Raw genomic sequence first — 14,546 nt, 5'->3', positions numbered from 1 at the left:
ATCATCATCGTCAGAGAAAGTTGGCTTTCCTGCAGGGCGTATTGGCGTACAACGACAAGTAAGTTTTCAGAAAATATCCCTGGAGTCCCACAATGGCCCCATCATACGACATCAATTATCCACTCAAACTTGCGATCATACGGCCATGGCTTCCGCGATCAGCTGCCGGCGGCGCGCCGTCGCCGGCAGCCGATCGCGGAGGCCGTGATACGGCGTTCTCTCTACAAAGGGCGCTCGAGCAGCGCGAATACGGAAAATTTTATTTTAAAAATTTTACCACAAGAATGGTGTGCGGCGTATGTGTTCGAAAGGGAGCGTGGGGTAAAAGGGCTTCTGCGTGTGGTTGAAGAAAAAGAGGCATAGGGGAAATGATGATCATGATAATGAGGTGACGTGTTGGGAAATTGAGCACTAATTGAACCGTGAATTATAAACTTTTTTAAGACGTCCAGAGTGCCGTGAAAATGTGTTTACGTGAGTGTCCTAGTTATGTTTTTGGAGTTCAAACTGTTCTCGGAACTGTTGATTCAAACGGATGCCCTTGAAGAGAGAGAGAGAGAATTGCTTTATTGAGGCAAGGAGGCCAGATGCCCTGGGGGGAGAGAGGTAAAAAGGTAGGGGAAAGAGCAGTTCAGTGGTGCTCCCTGTTCCCACAGTTCTCTTTCTCTGCATATTAATGCAAAGGCTCGCTGTTCACATGCCATTCACAGTTCACTAGCTTGTTTTATTCTCACTTTTCGCACACAAACCGGGCAGATGGAGCGTGCATGGTGCACTCTAGGGGAGTCGGACAAGCTGCTACAACATTTTAAAGAGACCATTCACAAGAGCGCATTCAGTAATCATTTCAAGGGTTGGTGGATCTTCCCGCACCCGGCGGATGTGTTCGGATTCGGATGTAGGTACCGGGCCAATGGCTAAAAGCTGCGCACGGCCTCTGTCGAAGGCGGGACTGTGGTTCTGATGGCACACCAAATTTATTTCATCTAATCTGGCTCTGTCCCTGCCCTTGACACGTGTGTATCATCTCTTGCTCTCCACGTACTTTTTTCGGCCCTCGCCCAAAAATGTATGGGCATGCGTGCACTACCCTCACAACTTTCTCTATCCCTGCCTGCATGTAGCCAGCACCCTCTAGACGTTTAAGCCCTTAAGGCAGCCGCCGTGACCTCATAAAGCGGAGGCGCCGCCCTGTCGCCGTGAAGGAGTGCATTCAGCATGCACTGTGAAGAAATAAACAGGCTTCCTGCGTCGCTCAAAAGGATAGTACGCAGCTGAAAATATGTAATGATGAGTCAACATCACTCGTTCTAAGTTTTTCCTTTCTAGCCGCCAAGAAAACATGCATGCTCAAAAGGATTAGCAAGCGCTTGAAAACGGGGTTCGTCAAGCTTCCAGCACTACATTTGCAGCGCGGTAGTAATCAGGAACAGAGATATCTGATGCCCGAAGATCACTGTTATTCGTTGATTCTGGGTTATGCATCCAAGAGGTAACATAAATATCGGTCTAAATAATATATGGAACAAAAAAAAATTCAGGGAAGCTTCCACACGCGCGCAAGACTTGAATGGCGATGCTGTTTTAGCTGTGCATTGCCGCACACATAAAGTTTCAGTATCGTTCTTTATTGCGTTGTTGCGGTGCTAGTAATCGTCGTCATGTGCATCGAACAGGTCACAGTGCCCATCACGCCCACCGCGGAAAGCGGGTCAGCTTTGGTAAACCGATCTCGGGGCAGAGGAACGACCGGAGCTAATCCGGCTTTGAGCGCTGCGTCTTTGGCATTGCAAGCAAGCATATAGAACGCTTTTCACGGCTTGACGACCCTTCAATATCCAAGTTTTCCCGAAGTTCAGCGGGTGTTGGTTCAAGACCGGATTAGACCACTCGCTCATGCGTGCCTGCTACCAAGAGACGCGTGAAGCTATCTTGGTTCGGCAGAACGACTGGATAGCGGATGTTCATCGCAGACTGCAGCTCTTGAAGGCGTCCACCGACGCGGATGAGCCCAGCTTCGTCGGCAAATGCGTGAAGCAGCGAGTGGCGGGCCGTCGACCTACTGGGTCGGCTGGTAGCCAACGCCTCCAACTCCTCGGAGAAGGCGCTTCTCGCTGACCGTGGTGCATCCAGTAGTTCTCCGCTTGGCCCTTGTCCTCGGTTGTCAGCGTCCCAGTTTGTCGAGTGTCTGCCCGCAGTCGCGTTGTTGACAAAGCGCTGTACCCAAGCAGGTACACGGAGCAGTCGGGAATATCTATTGTAACGGTGGCCTGGAATCAAAGGCCCAGGATGCACGCTGCCGATTGTATACAAGCAACAGTTGGACCGGCCCGCACATCGTCGCCTTCGGGTGAGAGTTCCAAATCCTACACTGGCCATGACGGTACCGTTAACGTAAGACCCGACGGCCCGTACCACCAAAGTTGTGAATTCCTGGCAACAGATGTTGGTAAGCCGCGGGTAACGAGGTCGGCGGGGTTGTCCTTACCTCGGCAGTGTTATCAATGGTTACCCTCCGTCAGCCAGCCACTGTCTTTTTCGATGGGGTTCCGGTTGAAAGGTGGCCGTCGACTAGGTGCTGCGGAAATCCAATTGAGAAAGGGCAATTTGGGCGTCCGTCCAGAGGTACCATTGAGTGACGGCATGAACCGGAATCAGACAGCTGCACCGCCGCGCTGCGATGGGACACGCCACTAACTCAAGCCGTGGAAGGGACATGGTCTTGGTAGGTGCTATTCTGCTCTTGCTCACGATGGGGTTAGTTTCGTACGCGCTAGCCGTCGCTGAGCGGCAGAAAATGTACACTGCTGTGCCGTTCGCTTTAGGAATAGCATCGGCAAAAAAATGCAACTTCGGGGCATAGCCAGGGTGACTTCGTGACAAAGACATGTCGTAGCAGTTGGATTTCTTGTATATCATTGGGCTCGCTGCACCAGGAATTTCAGGCCGTACATGCGCCAGCGGCAAAATTTCATCGCAAGGGTGTTGAGGTTTCCACAAATCTTTGAAAACCAGCTTAGCACAAACTGAATACGGGGTCACAAAGCCGAGGGGATTGCCGAGACTGGCGAATGACAGCAACATTCTTTGTTCTTTTCGTCACCGGCTTCGCCACAATGAAGGCTGCAATCTTGTTGGTGCTCACAATGATGGGGCCGTCGGATTTGTCCGATTAAAATCCAAGGACCTTCGTTATATTAGGTCACCCACTTCGGTCTCAAAGGAAACTTTGTTGGCAACAAACCGGTCTCGCAAGGATGAGGCGTTAGATGCCCACTTGTGGAATTACATGCCTGCATCGGCCATGATGGTCTTCGCTTCCGAGTGAAATTGTATGCGCTGCTACCTCATTGTCCGTTCCGACGACCAAGTCATCCACATAGCTGGCAGAAGCAATGGTTGCAACCATGCCCGGAAACCACTCTTGGTATGCCAGTACATGATGACGCAATGTAGCTGACAACAGGAACAAACTGGAGGAGGCGGCGAGTGGCACCGTCGTCACTTGCCACCTTGCACTTGCAATGGGGGGAAAAGGTTCGCTCTCGGTTGGGAGGCGATCGATCCACAGAAATCGCGGAGCGTTTCTGTCTTTTTTTGGTATCGCCACTTGGAAGTGTGCCTTCTGTATTTGAAATGCCAGACGCCTTAGAAGGTCAGCATCCAACTTGGGTCCCTTAGGAGCACACTATCTAGTGAAGGATGGCCCGGAGCGTGCGACGAGGCGTCGAAGATGATGGGGAGTTTGGTTGTGAGTGCACCTTGTAGAGCCACTCCGGGATGCGACATTTAATATGTGCTGGGCTTCCCGCACGTTTTATGAGTGGGTACCCGTTCAGCATGGTCCTCGTTGAAGTAATCGCGTACCATCTTGTCATACTGCGACAACAAATCCGGCCGGCTACGGGACCATTTGAGCTGCATACGCAATCGCTGCTCTGCAAGCTCCAGTCCTGGGTCATGAATAAAAAGGGGAGTTTCGTAGCGCCCGTCATGCCTGCGAATTATCCGTTCAAATTGCCTTGTGTCCGCAGCGTCCAGCCCGAGACATTCTGGCCTTTTATGCCAATGGCTTCTAAGCGCCATATATCCAATGGGTCCATCTCCTCGTGGAGATTAGCGACTTTCGAGGGTTCCGCAAGAGCGAGGAACATTGCACAGGAGAGTTCGGATGGGCCGTGGCTACCATTGTCAATGTCAGCACCCTCGATAGTCCAGCCGAAGATTGTCTCGGATGCCGCGAGGTGCGGAGTAAGGCGTGATATTCTTTCCGAAGATATCTTCCGGTAGAGTCAGATCAATGAGGACGATAACTCGTTCCTCCAGATGTGCGCCCGCCAGCCGAGCCCGAACATCAGCAGCATTCAGGTTACGTCCCGCCATATCAGTAAGATCGCCTGCGTTGGCAAGTGGACTTGCCACCTCGCAAATTTCGGGGACCTCCAAAGCTTCAAGCTTCGACGGTGATGCGTCTCCCGTCGTGCTGACGCTCTATGGTGACTGAGACGCGATTGCACCGTACTCTGACGACTTCGGTCGGGTATCTTAGAAAGTGATGAGAGACAAGTCCTCGACACCCCGAGCTTGGCCACGCAGTGTATGGGTCGGGTCACGCCGAATAAATGTGCGCTGACAGTGGGTCCCCTTGTCGGGTCGGGTCGCAGCGCAAAGACCTTCCATTCTACGCCTCTACAGAGCGTTGTATGTCATGGTCATGTCATACACCTGGGAGAGTGCTTGGGTGAAAAGTGCGGGCGGCGGAACAACATCTTTATTTGCCGGCTAAAAGGTCACGGTGGCTCTCCCTCGCTAGGAGGGGGGTGCCGGCCGTGACTGCTGGCGTGTGATCGCCGCCAGCGCAAACTGCGCGGCGGCTTTCTGTGCGTTTTTGTCTGTCTCGCGCACCGCACGCGCGAGATGGGGCGGTAGTATGTTTGTTTCCTCTTCCACGTCGTTGCACTCCCACATCATGTGGGTCATGGTCGCCCTCGCGGCCCCGCACACCGCGCACTGGTCCGTAATGAATCGTTCGGGCGTGACATGCACGGCCCACACCGGGGTCCACGTCGCTCCCACTTGGAGTTGTCGGAGGAGCGCCGCCTCCTGCCGGGTGAGGTCCGGGTGCGGCGCAGGGTAGCGTTTACGTTGCTCCCTGTGCCATTCCAGGACTCCTCCATACGTTGTAATCGGTGCGGGCTCCTGTTCTTCCAACCCCGCGTCTTCTGTGTTGTTGTTGTCTCTGGCGGCGTTGTTTTCCTTGGCCGCACGAGGTGACGCGGCGCGCGGGCCGACGGGGCGTCCGGTTAGCGCCCTCGCCGCCCTGTCCGCGTCCTCGTTGCGGTTGCGAACGGGTCCCACGCTGCCCATGTGGGCCGGGAACCATCGTAAGGTTATCGGTGTCCGTGAGTCCAGGGCTCCGCACACCCTCACTGCGTTCGCACACACTTGGTTCCTTGCGAAATTGGCGATAGCCTCCCTCGAGTCACTTAGCACCGTCGTGCATCCTCTGGCGGTTGCCGCCAGCGCTATGGCCGTTTCCTCCGCCTCCGTGGCCGTCTCGACACGCACGCTGCACGCCGCGACGACTCTGCCGGTGGTTGCTTGCACGACCGCCGCCGTGTAGGCACGTCGGTGGTTGTCGGGGTATCGGGCCACGTCGACGTACAATGCGCCGGCGTCGTCGTCGTACGTCTCTGCCAGGGTGCGAGCCCTGGCCAGGCGACGCTCATAGTTCTCTGTTGGATCCATGTGTCGTGGGATCGGTGCGACGCGGATGCTGTCGCGGGCCTCGCGCGCCAGCGGCAGCCGTCTCTTGCTCTCCCGCAGCCTCGTTTCGTGTCCTACCGCGACAAGAATGGCCCTGCCCGTGCGCGTGGTTTCCAGTCTGGCTATCTGCGCCGTTGCTTGCGCCTCTATAATCTCGCTCAGCGTATTGTGCAAGCCTAAGTCAAGCATGTTCTGTGTGTTTGTGTGGGTGTATAAGCCCAGCGCAGCTTTGTATGCCCGGCGTATGAGAGCGTCGAGCTTATTGCGTTCGGCCGTGGTCCAGTTGTGAAAGGCGGCCACGTACGCCAGGTGGCTTATGACGAATGACTGGACCAGCCTGAGCGTGCTGCGTTCCTTCATGCCAGCGTGCCTGTTGGCAATCTTCTTGACGAGGCCGAGTGCTCGGCTTGCTTTGATTTGCAGTTGCTTGACGGTGTGAGCGTTGCGTCGGTGTTCGTGGATGTGTAGTCCGAGGACTCTGATGGTTTCTACCTCGGGTATGGCTGAGCCGTCGCCCGTGCGCACTTGGATGTTTGCCGCCTTCCCGTTCCTGGGGCTTCGCGGGGCCTTCAGGATTAGTAGCTCCGACTTGGCGGGGGAGCATTGCAGCCCCGTTCCCTCGAGCTGGTCTTCGACCGCTTTCACCGCGCACTGGAGCGAGTCTTCGATCTCTCCGTCGCTGCCGCCCGGCACCCAGATGGTGATGTCGTCGGCGTAGATTGTGTGGTTGACGTTGGGAGCGGTGCCGAGGCGTTCCGCAACCCCGATCATCACCAGGTTGAATAGCGTCGGAGAGATCACCGCTCCTTGCGGCGTGCCCACGCTGCCCAACGTTTTCGTTGGTAGTTCTAAGTCTCCGGCCACGATGGTCGTTGTGCGTGCCGTGAGGAAGTCTCTGATGTAGGCAAACGTCCTCCTTCCCATGTTGAGGCGGGACACCTGCCGTAGTATGGCGTCGTGGCGAACGTTGTCGAAGGCGCCTTTTAGGTCCAGGCCCAGGACGGCGGCGTTGTCTACGGATCTCTTATTATCAATAATATCGTGCTTCAGAAGCAGCATGGCGTCTTGCGTGCTGAGGCCCGCACGGAAGCCGAGCATCGTGTTGGGATAGTGCTCGCCGTCCTCGAGATACCTTTGCCATCGGTTAAGTAGTACATGCTCCAGCACCTTGCCCACGCACGACGTGAGCGAGATGGGACGCAGGTTCTCGATGTCTGGGGGCTTGCCCGGCTTGGGTATTAGCACCGTGCGAGCCTCCTTCCACTTGGGGGGTAGGGTGCCGCTCCGCCAGCACGCGTTGTAGAACGTCGTGAGCGCGGTGATGGCCTCGTCGCTCAGGTTTCGTAGTTCCTTGTTGGACACGCCGTCCGGGCCGGCCGCCGACTTGCCGTTGAGCTTTTGCAGGACCGCACGCACCTCCCACTCTTCGATGTCGGCGTCGAGCGCCTCGTTGGGCTCGCCCTCGTAGTCCGGTAGCGGAGTCGGCGGCGTGGCCGGCAGGTACTTAGCGTCCAGTCTGCGCCGCACCTCGTCGTCCCCTAGCTCCCTGCGAGCCTTGAGGAGGGTGCGCGCCAGGACGTGCTGCTGCTCCCCTTTGGTCTTACTCTCGTCGAGGAGGTGGCGCAGCAGCTTCCAAGTCCTACTCTTGTGTAACTGTCCGTCGGCCTCTTGGCATACGGCGTGCCAACGTTGGCGGTTGAGCGCTGCGCAGTGCTTTTCGATTTCCTTGTTAAGGAGTGCCACGCGCTTGCGAAGCGTTCGGTTGCGTTTCTGAGTTCGCCATCGGCGTTTCAACGAGTCGCGCGCCTCGATGAGGTGCGCGAGCCGGCTGTCTACCTCGTTGACTTCGTCCTCGGCTTCGAGCTCGGTGGTGGCCCTCTTTGCTTCCCGGCGGATCGCCTCCGTCCACCTCTCTATGTCGTCTATGACGTTGGGTACGTTCGCAAGGTTGGTCCGGAATGCGTTCCAGTCTGTGTGCTTGTGTGTGCGTTTGGGGCTCGCCCTGCCTTTTAACGGAACGGTTAGCTCGAGGAGACAGTGGTCGCTGCCGAGCGTCTCGGTGGTGTTTCTCCACTTCACCTTCGCGTTGTTACTGAAGGCGAGGTCCGGGTTAGTGTCCCGGTGCACCGACGTCGGGGCGTGTCTGGTCGGGATCGAAACGTCGTTGACGAGGTGGTAGCCGGCCGCTTGCGTTTCCGTCAGCAGACTCTTTCCTTTTGCCGTGTCGTGGCCGTAGCCCCATTCCGTGTGCGGCGCGTTAAAGTCGCCGCAGAGCAGCGTCGTGTGGTCTTCGGCGAGCCGCTTGAGCTTCCCCACGATTGTTCCGTATCGTTGTTGCGCGTACTGGGGTTTCGCGTATGCGTTGGTGACGTAGACGTGCTCCTTCTTGCTGCCGCGGCCGACCACCAGCTCCACGGTTAGGTGCTCGACGTTCGCGGTGTGCGCGAGCGTATGCTCCAGGCTCGTTATGCCTTTCTTGACGAACGTGCAGTCCCCGCCGCTCACTCGGGCTCCGCGTTCCGGGCCCTTGGGGTGTGCTAGGGCGTAGGTGCGGTACCCCGGCAGTGTCGGGGCGTGTTCGCTGTGAGTCTCTTGCAGCAGGATCACGTCCGGTCGGCGTTCCGCTTGCGTTACGTATTGCGCGAGCGTCGCCTTCCTCCCTCGCAGGCCGTTGATGTTCCACTGCCATACGAGGAGGTCGTGTTGTTTCAGTTGCGTCGTCGTCGTCGTCATTACGGGGACGGTCTGGGTGACGGTGTTGTTGAGCGCGATCGCGACGTGAGCTTCTTGCACAGGGCCGCTAACATGTTCTCTATCTTGTCGGACCGGGCTTTGAAGCTCGACAGCATCTCCGCCTGGGCTGCTTCCACGGCCGATAGCCGGGTGTTGAGCGTCTCAAACTGTCTATTTGTGGCGTCTTGGTAGCTTTGGAGCTCTTCCCTTGTTACGTACTGTTGCCGCGCGTCGTCTCGCGCCTTCGACTTGAGCGCGCGCCTCCTCTTGACGGGCTCGTTCTCGGCTTCCATGTCGTCGTGCATTGCCTCGACGTTTGCGCCTTCGGTTGCGGAAGGGTCGTCGTCTTGTGCGTCCTCGACCGGTTCGAGTGGTATCCTCACGGGCGAGCGGGCGGCCGTCGGTGGCGTCGTCCTCCCCGGCGAGGATGTCGGGGTGCTCGTCTCCGGCGACGATGACGGTTGCCATTTCTCGAACACTTTCTCGAGCTTGCGGCACAGCTCCGCGATGGTATCCTCTTGGCGTTCCATTTGGGCCCTTAGTATTGCGTTTTCGCGCCTTACACTTTGCAGCTCTCTTTCGAGCGCGGAATCGCGTCCGAGGCCGTTGTTGCCATCGCGGGTCGGCTTGCCCATTGTTCCCGCTCCTGATGTCATCGCCGCCCACGTCACTTCGGTTGGCGGGTGCAGTTGCACTCTCCTATTGTCCAGTGTTCCGCTCGCTCGCGTTGACGCGGTCATTGGCGTAGCTGCTGACGTAGTTGCCTTAAGGTTGCCGCCCCTCTGGCCCCGCAATGTCGCGAAGGGGGCGTTCCCGCTTTGCAGCTGTGGAAAGTTCTCCGCCGTTTTGCGCGGGGGCGCTGCTTCTTTCTGTCGTTGCGCGCGCTCCCCGCGACGCTGCGCCACCACGTGGGGTAGCTTGAAACGGTTCGTGCAGCCCGTGGCGCCCGTTGCGTGAGCCCCGCCGCAGAGTTTGCAACGGGGTCTGCACGTGGCCTCGTGGTTCGGCTCTGGCTCGCGCTTCCCACACGCCAGGCATACCCTGGTCTTCGGGTTGGGGCATACGTCCGCGCGGTGTCCTAGCTTGCCGCAGCAACGGCAGAACTCGTGGTGTTGGCGATATAGGCTACATTTGACTATCATAGCACCGTACTTGACGGAGTTGGGCACCTTGCTGCCATCGAAGGCCACTATCACTGTGGAGGTGTTACCTATCCTGTGCGCCTCGAGCGCTAGTGGGTTGGCCGCGTTGACTATGTTGGCTTGTAAGTCCTGATACGATTCGGACGTATCTATCCCTCTGATAATGCCCTTTACGGTGCCGTCGGGGGCCGATACGTACGCGAACGTTTCGTATTCGGCGTTGCCTATCTGGAGTTGCTTTATCTGTACGTACCTCTTAGCTCTGTCGTCGCTGGGTGTACTGACTATAATGACGTTCTGTGTGGCGTTTGTGCAAATGGTGTCCTGACTCGACTCTTGCATGGTAGTCCCCGCGGCCTTAAAGATGGCCAACATTAGGCGCTTGGCCTCCGTGCGAGCTACGTTGAGTCCGCCTCTCGGGCGGAGGATAATTTTGGTTTCGCCGCGCGGTAGCTGCACGGGTAGGCGCGCTGCCTTGCTCAGTCGCGTGGTAACTTTCCTAGCGAAGCTAGAACTACTCTGATGCTGCTTTGAGGCTGCGGGAGAGGCAGAAGCCGGCTCACCCACTTTCGGTGCTGTGCGTCGGCGTAGTCTCCTTCCCGCGACGATCCAGCCGTCGTCTCCGTCGTCGTCATCGCCCTCCTCGGTGTGGCGCGGTGGCAAACTTTCGTTGGGGGCCGACATTTCGGCGTCGTAGATTTCCTCGCCGTCGGGGGCTGGCGCCGTGGATCGAGGGACGGTCACATTCTTGGTCGGTGGCGGCGAAGCCGTGGTCAACGGGGGCAGCGTGGTGATGACTGGGGTTGTAGACGCAGGAGGTTGAAGCGACACCGGCTGCAAGTCCAGCACAGGGGGCCGCAGTAGCGCCGGCGGCGCCGACATGATAGCTGCGAGGCCTAAGTCAGCAGTGGCGGTGATGGGGCTAAACAGCCCCGCGGATCAACGAAACTGGGGAAATCGGGTATTAAAATGAAGCGGGGCGCTTAGCAAGCAGCGGGGTATCACTAAAAGAAGGTGGGTGGTAGCGAACACGCTTTACAAGCCGTTGAAGAAGGAGCCGATACGTAACCATACAGGCAGGCTCTTCTTCGTCGTCTCTCAGCGGTGTAGTCTGGGTGAAAAGTCTGTACGTCCAATCTACACGATATTCGTTAAGTCAAACAAAGCGGTTGTTTTGTAGATGCCACAGTTTATGTGCATCAGTGGAGCGTGTCACAAATTCTGAGCACACAGATGCTCAGCAGCCGCCCTCCATTACATTACCAGGTTCAAAATGCTACCTGGACCGGTCATAACATTGCCGGATACCACGGGAGGCTATACTAGATTCTGAACCATACAAGGTGACGCTTCCTGGGACACAAGCAGCCTTTCCTCGGCAGAGAAGGATTTCGCAACCCTGGTTGAGTACCTTTGCCAAAAACCTCCTATAATATACAACCACCCTATCAGCCTTCAGTCCTTAGCAGCTGCACTGACCCGACCCAAGGCGGCAGGAAGGCAAGCAATAAAACAGAAGGCGCTAAGAATCTCTGGGTCTGGGTAGGCCGCCAGTGGGATTTGTTTATTTGTACATTCAATGCTCAAACACGTACGAGCGAAGCTAGTTCATCTGTTCTTTTGCATGAGTTATCCGATAATCGATGGGATATAGTAAGGTTGAGCCGGGTAGGAAGGTTTGGGGAGGGATTTGTGGTGCTTCGCATTGGTGATATTTTCTATTATCGTGGGCATTCCGAAACACATCACTAAGGCGTAGTGTTTTTGGTTCATAGAGCTATAGAAGGTAATGTGGTGGAATGTTACAGCACCAATAAGCGTGTAACATCTCTCGTTATTAGGCTCACTAAGAAGAACAAGTTGCATGTGGTGCAGGTCTATGCTCCTACACCCACTTACGATGATGAGGCTGTGCACGTATTTTACGAGGACATTGAATTGGCAATGCGAGAAGTAAAAACCACGTACACTATCATTATGAGTGACTTCAATGCAAAAATAGGGGCACCAGATATAGGGAAACATGCGGTAGAGAAATTTGGCCTAGGCTCTAGAACCAGCCGCGGAGAAATGCTGTTTGCCTTTGCCGATAGGAATAATTTGCGAGTTAGGAATACCTTTTTCCGAAAGAGTAAGAACAGAAAATGGACTTGTAAAGGCCCGAAGTAGGAATACCTTTTACCGAAAAAGTAAGAGCAGAAAATGGACTTGGAAAGGCCGGAATGGTGAGACTAAAAACACAATTGACTTCGTTTTAACCAGCTCCACGCATGATACACGATGTACAGGCGACTGGCGGGATTAAAGCTGTACGGCTCCATCACCGATAGAAAAGACGTCACAATATCACCACAGTTATTTAAAGCCTGTATGGAGGGTGTGTTCAGTAAGCGTAAGTGCAGTAAAACCTGGGTGCGAATCAGTGGGGAAAACAGTCGAGTCCGCTTATACCGATACCGTTTATAACAATATATCGGATATAGCGATGAACAGCCATGGCACCGTCAACTTTGTATTCTTTCTATGGTAAAATAAACCACTTATTACAATGCTCCAGTGCCACGATATCGGATATAACGATTGAATCCGGTTATAATGTGCCCCAAAAGTTCGACAGTGATGACTCTGATGACGCGGTTGCATAGCCTACTCAAGTAGTGTCTTCGTAGGAGGCCCAATCCGTGGCACAGTCCCTCGGGGACTTTTTTGTTTCCGCCAAGGATATTTACCTCAGCTAGGTGAAGCGCCTACAGATGCTCTTGGAAACGATTTGCGCTCGCTTCACACGCGCCAAACAAAGGTGACCGTCTGTGGCTTCTCTTCCGCAAATTAGTAGTAGAACGACCTTGCTGGCATGCGAATAAAATGTTTTGAGCTATGTTCCGTCTTTTATTTCGCAACCAAGTTATATCAATTATCGGTTATAACGATGAGGTTTCCTTCGCACATGGGTATTATGATAAGTGGACTAGACTGTATATCCCAGCCACGTGATGTTTGCAGACGACATTCTCCCGTTCCGTCAAAGCATCTAGGTCGCTAATTGTGCTCGGAAGGTGTGGCTGCAGGCTTTAAAAAATCCAAGGTAATGTTCAGCCAGCACGCCAAGACACATGGATTTCAAGGTAGGTAATGAAGTCCTAGAAACAGTAGGCGATTACGTATATCTTGGGCAAGTCATGGCTTCTGATCCAAACCATGAAAGGGAAATTACCCGCAGAATAAGCATGGGGTGGGCTGCTTTTGGTAAGAAATCAGGTATCCTCTGTCACTCAAAAAGCTGGTATTTAATCAATGCGTTCTTCCAGTAATGACTTACGGGGCCGAAGTTGAGGTCTCACCAAACCACTTGAAAGGAAACCTAGATCGGCCCAACGGGTCATCGAACGGAGAATACTGTAGGGTCACGCGTATGGATAGGAAAATAGCCGCATGGATTAGGGAACAGACTAAAGGGGAGGACATTCTAGTTCAAATCAAGCAAAGGAAATGGGCATGGGGCGGTAAAGTAATGCGTATGAGGGACAACAGGTGGACCATCCGTTTAACATAGTGGAGGGTTCGGCCGAAAACTCGATGGAGAGATGAGCTCCGAAAATTTCGGTGAAAAGCATGGACTCAGCTTGCACACGATAGGCGCGGCTGGAGATCTTTAGGAGAAGGCTTCGTACTACAGTGGACACAACCAGCCTGATGTTGATGATGATGATTATGATGATGATGATGATGAACCACCAAAATCCAACAGTATGCGGACTAGCAGCTTGTGGCTGGCTCCAATCGCCCACGCTAGCCCTGTCTGCAGGTGTACTCGTACGGATCCGCTGTCCCTGTCGATGCGGACGTGACTGTACGGATTGACTACGTTTTCCGGTGCGTTGACTTAACTGTGAGGTGGCCCCAGGAGCAGTGGGCGCAAAACAACGATCTTGATGCTCTGCAGACCTGCGGGCAAAATGACCTTTCGTGCCACAACGGAAGCAGCGTCCAGCGACGTGCAATTTGCTGCGCTTTTCTTCGTGAGGCGGAATGTGCTCCGTGAACTCAGCTATACGGTGGTCTGCTGCACAGAGAGGACACCGCTGCAAGGGGTGTGACCGTGAATCCGCTCTCGTCGGAGGCAGAGAAGCAACTTTTGGCAAGGCAGCAGCTTATGGAAGGTTTGAGTCGTAAGTCGACGGCTCGCGCCTTTCGTACGGGCGCGAGCCGTCGACTTGAATGGCCGAAGTGCCCGCTGCCTGGATGTTCAGGGAGCGCAGTATCTCCCTCACTTGCATCGCCCATTTCGACGGGCTGACCGTTCCGTCAGACGAGGATGCCTCCTTGACCCTTTGCCGGTACAAGAACCCGACGTCGGATGGCAGGGACTTCATCAGTATGCGAAGGAGAACAGCTGCATACTCCGTTGCCGCGACCCCCAGGCCTTCTAACGCGTTAACACGGAAGGATATCTGGTTGTGGAGGTCTCGGAGTATCTCGACATCGGCGGGGCTCCACACAGGGGCCAGGGCGAGGAGGCTGTCGATGGGGTCTTCGATGAGCATGTTAGTACAGCCAAATTTGGCGGTGAGGGTGCTTATCGCCTATCGCCGCATCGTAGTTGGCTTCCGCAAGACGTATACCGTCTACCTCTGTCTTCGCCTTTACCGTCAAATAGGACCTCAGGTACTTGAATTTCTAGATTCGAAGAAAGACCATGAATGGCTGCGTCGAAATGGTCCCGAAAATCCTTGCCAGCTGCGCCGGTCACACTAAAATTTAGGGATGTGCAGCTTGGGCAGTGGGGCGAGCGAGTTCTGGGTACTATGGGAGAACCCGGCGGTTGATGCAGGTTACATCCGAGGCCTCGTCCGGAGGATCACCGGTACCAGCAACCCCAACGACGGCGGTGGAAGGAACCGCGGA

Source organism: Haemaphysalis longicornis, unplaced genomic scaffold (genome assembly GCF_048455015.1).
Source record: "Haemaphysalis longicornis isolate Haplotype H1 unplaced genomic scaffold, Haemaphysalis longicornis Haplotype H1 scaffold_3, whole genome shotgun sequence".
NCBI classification, from domain to species: Eukaryota; Metazoa; Arthropoda; class Arachnida; order Ixodida; family Ixodidae; genus Haemaphysalis; species Haemaphysalis longicornis.
Note: the sequence above shows the minus strand (reverse complement) of the source record.